Here is a 9,285-nt window from a genome sequence, read left to right on the forward strand (position 1 = left end):
TTTAGATGCAGCAACAAACAGCAGCAAAACAGCAGGTTCAACCAAAGGCATTCATTGAAACTTAAAAACAAATTATAGTATTTTTTTTACTAAACAACTAGCCATATAAACATCAGAAAGAATTAACCATACACTTATTTCCAGAGTATATGCCTAAAATGAGCAAACGAACAAGACAAAACCTCAGAAGAAATAAAAAAAATCACCAAGATTAAGCAAGAGCTTCACTTACCATGCTTAATATAGATTTGAATACATTTTAACCTTATTTGCAAAATGTCCTCCAAATTTACTTTATATCCACTGTCTGGATGGTGTAGCTGCTCATTTCATGTACTCATTTTATCTTCATTAAGAACATGTGTTTTGAGAAATGGGAATTTTTAATACATAGAAATTAGAAATTATATTTTAAAGTAATTGGTTTCCTTTGTAGTTATTATTTCCTTTGTAGTTATTATTATTGTGAGCATGCATTTGAAAACACTGTTCTGAAAGGGATCAATAAGTTCAGGACAGCAAATAATCTAAGAAACCCTTCTTGCCTTGTAAGGTTTTTTACAGTTAAATAGTGGAATCAAAAAAGAGGAAAGAATGTGTGCTTAACGAAGTGAGTACAGTATATAGAATCTCACTTCTTACCACAGGATTTTGAATCTGAGAACATATGTGATTAATTCATAATAGCATCTCATGCCCAGATTTAAACCTGTTGCCAGTTCCCGGAAGATTTAATCTGTATTTCACTCTGTGAAGTAGACGTAAAACTCTAATGACCGTGCATAAACGATGGGATTTTTGTTCTGCGAGGTGTCCTTGAAGCTGGAGTCAGAGTGAGTAGCTTTTAACAGGAACTTTATTGTCTTGCAACATGTCTGAAAGAGAAGCATCAGAACTGAGCCTATTCACTGCCTGCTTCTTCCAAAATCAGGAAACAGAAGGGCCAATGTGCTGGCTTACTCTGTATGTTCGGTAAAACCAAGGTCCATATAATATTGGATATGAACAGTATAACTGTCTCCTCACGGTATATGTATCTCATAAATAGCACACTCTCTAATCATCAGGGCAAGGCTAAGTATGCAACACATCTTATCAATTTTGTCCCTCCTACCAATTCTATGTGGTTGGTAAAGAGGAAATTACATCATAGAGAGGTTAGGCAGTTTGTTGAAGGACTTGCAGTTGCCAAATACTTAGGATTTGAACTCAGGCAATTTGGCAGGAGAGTGTACATGCATAACCAGACAGAAAGAAGTGTCAATTCAATCAACACATGGAGATTGAGTGCCTGAGGATTTGCCATATCTACTTAAAAACTCCCTAGATTGGCCAGAGCTCATCACCCACAGACAGGAAATCATCTATCTAGTTCTTCCATTTCTTGTTTTACACATTCCTTTCCTCACTCCAAGGTATGGTCTATCAATCCATAGCCATACAATATAGTTACCATGGTGGCATTTTAATTGTATTCATCCCATATTTTCTTTAAAGGTTTTTTTCTTTTTCTTTTTTCTTTTTGTGTGTGTGTGTGTGTGTCTTGTGTGTATGTGCATTCATGTGGAGGTGCCTGTGGAAGCCAGAAGGTGTTGAATCACCTGAAACTAGAATTACAGGGGACTGTGAGCTACAGCATGGGTACTAAGAACTATATTCCAGTCCTATGAAAGAGCGGTAAGTGCTCTAAACCACTGAACCATCTTGTCAACACCTCATAATCATTTCTAGATTTTTGGGGCAAGGAGAGCATGCATCTACCTTGTCTTGCTCTATCACCTTAGACAGGAGTCTGCTCAAGAAAGAACACTCAGTTGTGAGTGCTAACTCCCTGATGGATTTTGCACTCAAGTCAGTGGCCTTGATATTTTTCACTTCTTGTCTTGACCAGAATGGTTACCTACTTTTGGTTCAAAAAAAAAAAAAATCTGAAAAAAATGGAAACTCCTGGGACTCACGCACGGTAAATACCACTTAGAAAGAGATAAAGATAGGGGATTGTACAAGCTTTGGCTTGGGCACAGATAAAGATTATTAACCCAGGAAAAGAAAAATGAGACTTTAAGAAATAATATCAAGTATGATCCCTTCCCTTCCCTATTTGAAGACGAATTTCTCTCTAGTTAGAAAGGAAGAATTGGGTGGAAATTTTCACAGAGATAATACTCAAAGAGAGACTAGATGGAATACATATATCTGACACCTGATGTTTTAACAACAAAATAATACTGTCATTCAGCCTAAAGGTAATCATAAACAGATATTAAAATTAATAGAATTGAAGTGATACACTATAGACTATCTATACTGTTTATACTGTCATACCAGATATACCAGTTGAATGTTGTTAGTGAAAGCCAGATGATTAAAAGATATGTGCTTCTTTTCTGGGTGCAAATGAAAACTCAATAGACTGAGAAAAAAAACTTTTCTAACCAGTGTTACAATGCTTGGGTACTACCTAATCCATAAAATGAAAAGAAAAGTCAGAGGTTCTGTACATTTTTCCAGAGCTGAACCAAACACCAAGCGTACTCTGCGCATGTAGGGTGGGCATGTATGGTTTTTAAGTTGCCTATCTTTGGGATACATAAACAGGCACTCATTTTGTGGTTGAGGTATCTTGTGGCATCTTATAGCTGTGGGAAGAATCTGAACCATGGGGGAGTTCTAAAGCACACTGACTATAAGCTTTGCCTATGAACATCGTTTCTAGCCAAGAGACCCAAAGGGATTCAGACTTGCTTTCCTGTCTTCCTATTGATGCAGATGCAGAGTAACTTTGTACAGAACACTCAGAAGAGGGAGAACGGTATTATAAGCCTGTTGAGGAAGATGCACAGGGGATGCAGTGGTGGAAAATGGTTAGTAAAATACTAAAATATTATGTTAGGTTGTTTAATAAAAAAAAAGATTACTTGTACATATTTCAAAGAAATTAGAAGTCTGGTACGTGAACAGACTCTTAAGCTTGATTCTCAGCTCAGACCCCTGAGCTATGTGAATATCTTCAAGGCACCAAATTGCCTCATGCTTCTGATACCTCACTTATGAAATACAGGTAGTGGTGGTACCTGCCTTAAGGGCATTTGTGATTGTTAAATGAGTTAATATAGTAAAGTGCTTAGCACAGAGTGTGGCTGATACTGCATCTATTAACAGCATCTATTACTAATACGATGGGTGTTTTGTACAAAGTTTTTGATGTTAGAGAAGAGAGAACTAGGTGAAAGTTTCCCCAGAAACAAAAAATTTGAATAGGGAATAGTCTCCAAATGTATTTCCAGCACCTGATGTTTTATTGACATAACACTAGCATTCTGAGCTAATGGTGACTATATCATTAGACTCTGGTAACACTTAGGAGTACTGCCCTCATTCTAGAGAAACAGTTCCTACATCACTCTGCAGGCTTGAAGGAATAGGGCAGAAGCCAGAGGTCATTGCCAGTGTGGCTCCAAATAGAAATTCCTGTTTTGCAGTCAGCCCCTGGCCAAAGCATTTGCATTTTAATAGGTGAATTGTGAATCCTAATCTTCCAGAACTGTGGATTCACTGTACTGTGACCAGTGTGTTTCTAGAAGTGAAGCTAGCTATGATTCAGGGTTGGGGAAAATTGGAGAGAGCTCTAAATGGTGGCTCACGATGTAATCTCAACACTCAGGAAGCAGAAGTTGGGGGATTGCTGCACTCTTAAGGGCAGCCTGGGCTATAAAGTAAGACTGTCTCAAACAGAAACAAAAGCAAGGACTAGGGCTGGAGAAACAGAGAATGTTTGCCTTTCAAGCATGAGGACTGGAGCTTGATCATCAGCATCCATGTAAAGCTGGGCACAATGGCACCCTCCTTTAACCCCAGGGATGGCAGGTGGGCGCAAAAGACCACTGAGACTGGCTAAATGGCTTGATAAATCGGCAGGGTTCACGTTCTGTTAAAGACTCTGTCTGCAAAAATAAGGGGAGCATAGTGGAACACTGACCTCTGGTCTCCCCATAGCATACACTCACACACACATACACACCACACACACACACACACACCTGCACCTACACATGAACACATACATGCAAAACAAGTATATGCATCACACATATACAAAAAAAAGAAGGAAAGATCTGTAGAAAGCCTTGGGGAGAGTGTGTGTGTGTGTGTGTGTGTGTGTGTGTGTGTGTGTGTGTGTGTGTGTGTGTTGGTGATTGCTTATCTCAATAACAAGTATAAGGGAGATATTTGTGGAAAAAGTGGGCAGCCAAACCCTGTAATACCAAAGGCACCAGGGCAGCCTTTCATGCTAAGACCTGCCCTGCTTCTGGACATCATTTTGAATTTTATACTTACTTATCTTGACTTTGGCAAATAAATGGAAAAGCAGTTTTTGCATTTTCTCATATATACCTGATTTAACAAACTAAACTGCCATGAGTACAGATGGAAGAGTACTTTTTCCCTTTTTTGGAACAGCATCCTTCAATCTTTATGTTTCAAAGAATGAGATCATCAACAGCAGCAATGGTCAGTATACATTCGTCTCATGCATGTTAGGTTCTGTGTTTATTACTTACTCATCACGTCCCACTTTCCTATAAATTTTTCTCGTGTCATTACTTCCTCATATTAAAGTCCAGAGTTTCTCTGATTTTAAAGTATATCTCTGTGTAGGTAGTACACAGAGGTAGACCCAGCTTTGGGGTCCTGCAGTTTGTGTAATTTAGGGATATCTTCCTAAAAAACATAGAAAATAATGAATATAATATTAGGTATTCTTATTTGACTACTTATTGGAAACAAGTAAATCAACTTCAATATGCTAAATGAACCTCAACATACTAAAAAGGGCAAAATTTGGCAACACAAACAAAAAATCCAGAAAAATTAATTTGTTGCTCATATAAACTCTTTTATGGTATTTTTCTTTTTCTACGTGTCTTTCCTACATAAGGTTTGATCTTCCTTTATCGGAGAGTAATATTCTAATATCACTTCGGTAGGGAAGCTAAAAGTATAATTCATTCCCCTAGCATCATTGATCAGTGTTTATTTTCCATTATTGCAGCTGGAGTGCATGGCAAATGCAATTTCAACATGTGATATTATTGTTTGTAGTGCTGCGGGCTTATGCTCACAAGTGCAGGCATTCTGAGGATTCTGGATGCTTGATTCCAATCACAACAGCCAAAAACATTATAATGTAGTTGTAATCTTCTATTCTGTTTTAATTGAATAAGTTCTTTGGAGGGGGAGAACCTTATATTTTTATTAGACATCAGAACAATTCAAATCTTCTGCTAATGAAGTTAGACATATCTGAGACTTATGAACTTTTTAAAGATCAGCTTCTCAGGCCGGATATTTCACCCTTGTCTTCTTTCTCTGCTCACAGATTTGTACCCAAGCATTGGCAGATACACCACTCTGCAGTGTGAAGGTTAGCTTTCCACCTCTGTGCTGTGAAGCCAGGAGAGCCAGTTCTTGGGGAAGGGTTTTTCTGGGATTCACATCTACACTAGGATGGACTAGAGTATATTACTACACTGGAAATTTGCTTAAACCATCTATTACTCTCACTCAGAGCTAAGTAGTTCCTCAGCTAACGTTCTCCTTACCTGAAGACCAGAACAAGCCTCGGCTACTCTCCTGTCAGCAGCAGGAAGGGAACTATGATGGAGAGAAGTCTGAACGGGAAAAGACAGTGTTTATGGATGATAGTAGCCAAGCAAGATACTGTGAAGATCTGTGTGAAGGGCTGATTCTACAGCCTGTGGTACTGAAGGGAGATCCTTTAATCAGCAGGCTCAGGCGGGAGGTCAGAGGCCACTGAAGGAATGTCCTTGGAAGGGATGTCGTGTCCCAGGACACTGCTTTTCCTCTCTCTTTGTTTTCCTAGCAGCTCCTCTGGCCTGCATGCTTGCTGGGACATTCTTCCTTATCACAGGCCCAAAGGCAACAGGGTCAACTGACTAAAACCTCACGAACTATGAGCAAAATAAGAGTTTCATATTTTTCAATTATGATTACCCAGGCATTTTTAAAAACAAGAACATAAAGTTGACTAACACAAATGTCTTAATTTTGTAAATTTTATAAAAATAAAAGATTTATTCAGAGCCTTTGTGAGGTCTTGTAAGTCGGCAGACATGAGGTCTGACTTTCATTAACCATACCGTTACTATTTACTAGTCAGTTTATACTCTATAGATGTCATATCAGAGCATCAAAGAGGATGTTATAAAGTGGATGACAGCAAACAGGGCCTATTGGGACTGAAAACCATTGGTCTGGGTTTGCAGGAAGGGACCCAGAAAGAGAAATAAAACCCTGAACACGGTTTACCCAGTGGAATTCTTCACAGCTTTGCCTTTTCCTCTTCCAAGACTATTAATGCCCACAGTTAGTAGAAGTTCCAAAAAAAAACTTAAGTAGGGATCTGGCCCCAGAAGAAACTTGGGGTCTGACATGTGATTGGAACATTGTAACGCTTAACTATTGGAAATGGAGGCATTGTAAGAATATTCAGGATCTCTCCGTGGCCAGTTCTTTAAGGCCATGTTTCTCACAAGTAGGAATTGCCACTTTTAAAATGACAATATACACACATTTTTACTGATAACAAAATAAAGGCATTGGTATAAATATTACAGATTCCTTACATGATTAGTTAACAAGTTACTATTCTGCATTTTCATTTTTTTTTTTTTGGTTTTTCGAGACAGGGTTTCTCTGTGTAGCTTTGCGCCTTTCCTGGTACTCGCTTTGGAGACCAGGCTGGCCTCGAACTCACAGAGATCCGCCTGGCTCTGCCTCCCGAGTGCTGGGATTAAAGGCGTGCGCCACCACCGCCCGGCTGCATTTTCATTTTTAACCATAATTTCGATCTGGTGACTCCAATTGTCTTGTTGTACCTGTGTAGGAGCCTTCAGGCTGTTCAAAAAGAGACAAAACCCACCAGTAAGAGGCTCCAAAGATAAAATAGTACTCTTTATCATCACTAATACAAAATTATAGGAAAATACATGTATATAATCCTATCTCCATATGACCAAAGACCAATAATTAATCAGAAACAATGCATAATAGTAAAAATAAAATACAAGATTATTTTCTTAATTTCTATATTGGATTCATACTGCTATTTACTATATATTTCAGTAATGTCATAATACAGATATTTAAAAGAAGAAGAGAAGTATATTTAATTATCAAAGTCTGTCTCATTAAAGTTAGGATTTGAATATAACTTGTTGGTTAATTATTTGTTCTAATCTCATAAAAAGAGGAAACTGAGCTGTGAGATTCAATGATACCATTTTGTACACCACATTTTCCAAACAGGAAATCCCTGAATTTTAACCATCATGACTAAAGAAATGAGTTAAATATAGGCTCAGATTTGACCCTGATCTTTCTGCCATTCAACCCAGCACAGTGTTTAGTTTCCATATAAGAATAATATTAATCATGCAAATACATTTTTATTCAGTATACATATTTATGTGGCAAACACATTGTTATCTACTGATGATACATAAAGGAAATAGACAAGATCTTTTCCCTCTGTGGTGAATCATCTCTTACCTGACAAAAACAAAGACAACCAAAGGGGAACCTTTCAATGAGAATGACATGAAAGGATGAGATAAGATGCACCACACCAAAAGCTGAGTTGAGAACTTTTCCAATAGTGTGGAATTCAAAGTCCCCATTGCTGTGGGATGGTCTGTATGTCAAATTCTCTGATTGGTCAATAAATAAAACACTGATTGGCCAGTGGCCAGGCAGGAAGTATAAGCGGGACTAACAGAGAGGAGAATTGAGGGAACAGGAAGGTGGGAGGAGTCACTGCCAGCCACCGCCATGAAAAGCAGCATGCGAAGATGCTGGTAAGCCACGAGCCACGTGGCAAGGTATAGATTTATAGAAATGGATTAATTTAAGATGTAAGAACTAGATAGCTAGAAGCCTGAGCCATTAGGCCAAACAGTTTAAATAATATAAGTGTCTGTGTGTTTATTTTATAAGTGGGCTGTCGGACTGCCGGGATTTGGCGGGACCAGAGAGAAAACTCTCTAGCTACACCCCATTGCAGGAAAAACCATGGAGAGTCTAGGAATTAAGAGCACAGTTAGACGGAAGTTTGACAGCAGAGGCAAGAGCACGAAATGAGATGGAACTGAGAATGGATAGATTGTGAGTGCCTGAAGAACATGGCAGAGTCGAGTTTTCTTTTAAGGGTCATGAAAAGTTGTCAGACTGCTGAAAGCGGGGAAAGTGTGTATGTCTATAGATATAAGTGTGCATGCATAAACATATAATGTCTTGATTAAAACTTTGGGAATGCTTTTAAATACATATGGATAGTATATGTATATTTACATATGCCCACATTTATATGCATAGATATTGAAGTAGATATGCACATAGATATATCTGCAGTCAGATGTGTTATAGACTTTCAGTATCTTAGGAGGTTGTTAAAATATGATTTAATTGACAATAAAATATGATAATAAGTTGTCCTAGAGAGATGGTAGTGAAGGGTTCATGGGTCCAAGGTGGGTATTAAGAGGATTTACTGACAGATTGGATGATAAAGAAAGCATAAAAGATAGTTCCTAATTTTCTACCTTAATAACTCTGTGAGTGGTGACATCACTTATTATTGAAGGCTGGGGAAGGACTACAGCTTAAGAAAGTATCATTTTTAGGGAGGAAAACTAAGTGTTCCAATTTGAAGAATGCTGTGCTGTGATTTCTCTTTTTATACAACGCTACTGATAAATAGGTAGTTTAGGAAGTTTAAAAAACTAAGTGTTTGGACTAGAAATGTAAATTTAAATTGCTGGCATCTATCTGAAATGACTGAATAAGACGAAGTCAGCTAAAAAACAAAGTAAGAGAGAGAATAAAGAACAAAGCAAATCCCAGGATGGAGCCCTAAGGAATGCCAACATCTCCAGGGTGGAAGAAGGGACAGGTCCAGAAAAGATACTAGAGGGAACAGCTCATAAGATAAGAGGGTCGTCACTAGAGCTGGGAGGAGGGCACACTTCAGAAAAATGGTTCATTTCTGAATCTTGCTAAGAGATGAAGGAAGATGAGGAGATAAACGACACAGTGTGTGGTAATGTAGGGGTCTCTGGGAATTAGTGATGGCGATCTCTGTGGAGTGTGGTGCATGGCAGTCAAGCTGAAGTGGGTTAAAGAGAACAGGAAGGAAGGAAGGAAGGAAGGAAGGAAGGAAGGAAGGAAGGAAGGAAGGAAGGAAGGAAGGAAGGAAGGAAGAAGAAA

Source organism: Peromyscus californicus, unplaced genomic scaffold (assembly GCF_007827085.1).
Source record: "Peromyscus californicus insignis strain IS unplaced genomic scaffold, ASM782708v3 Scaffold_14__1_contigs__length_90479793_seg_2, whole genome shotgun sequence".
Classification (NCBI taxonomy): domain Eukaryota; kingdom Metazoa; phylum Chordata; class Mammalia; order Rodentia; family Cricetidae; genus Peromyscus; species Peromyscus californicus.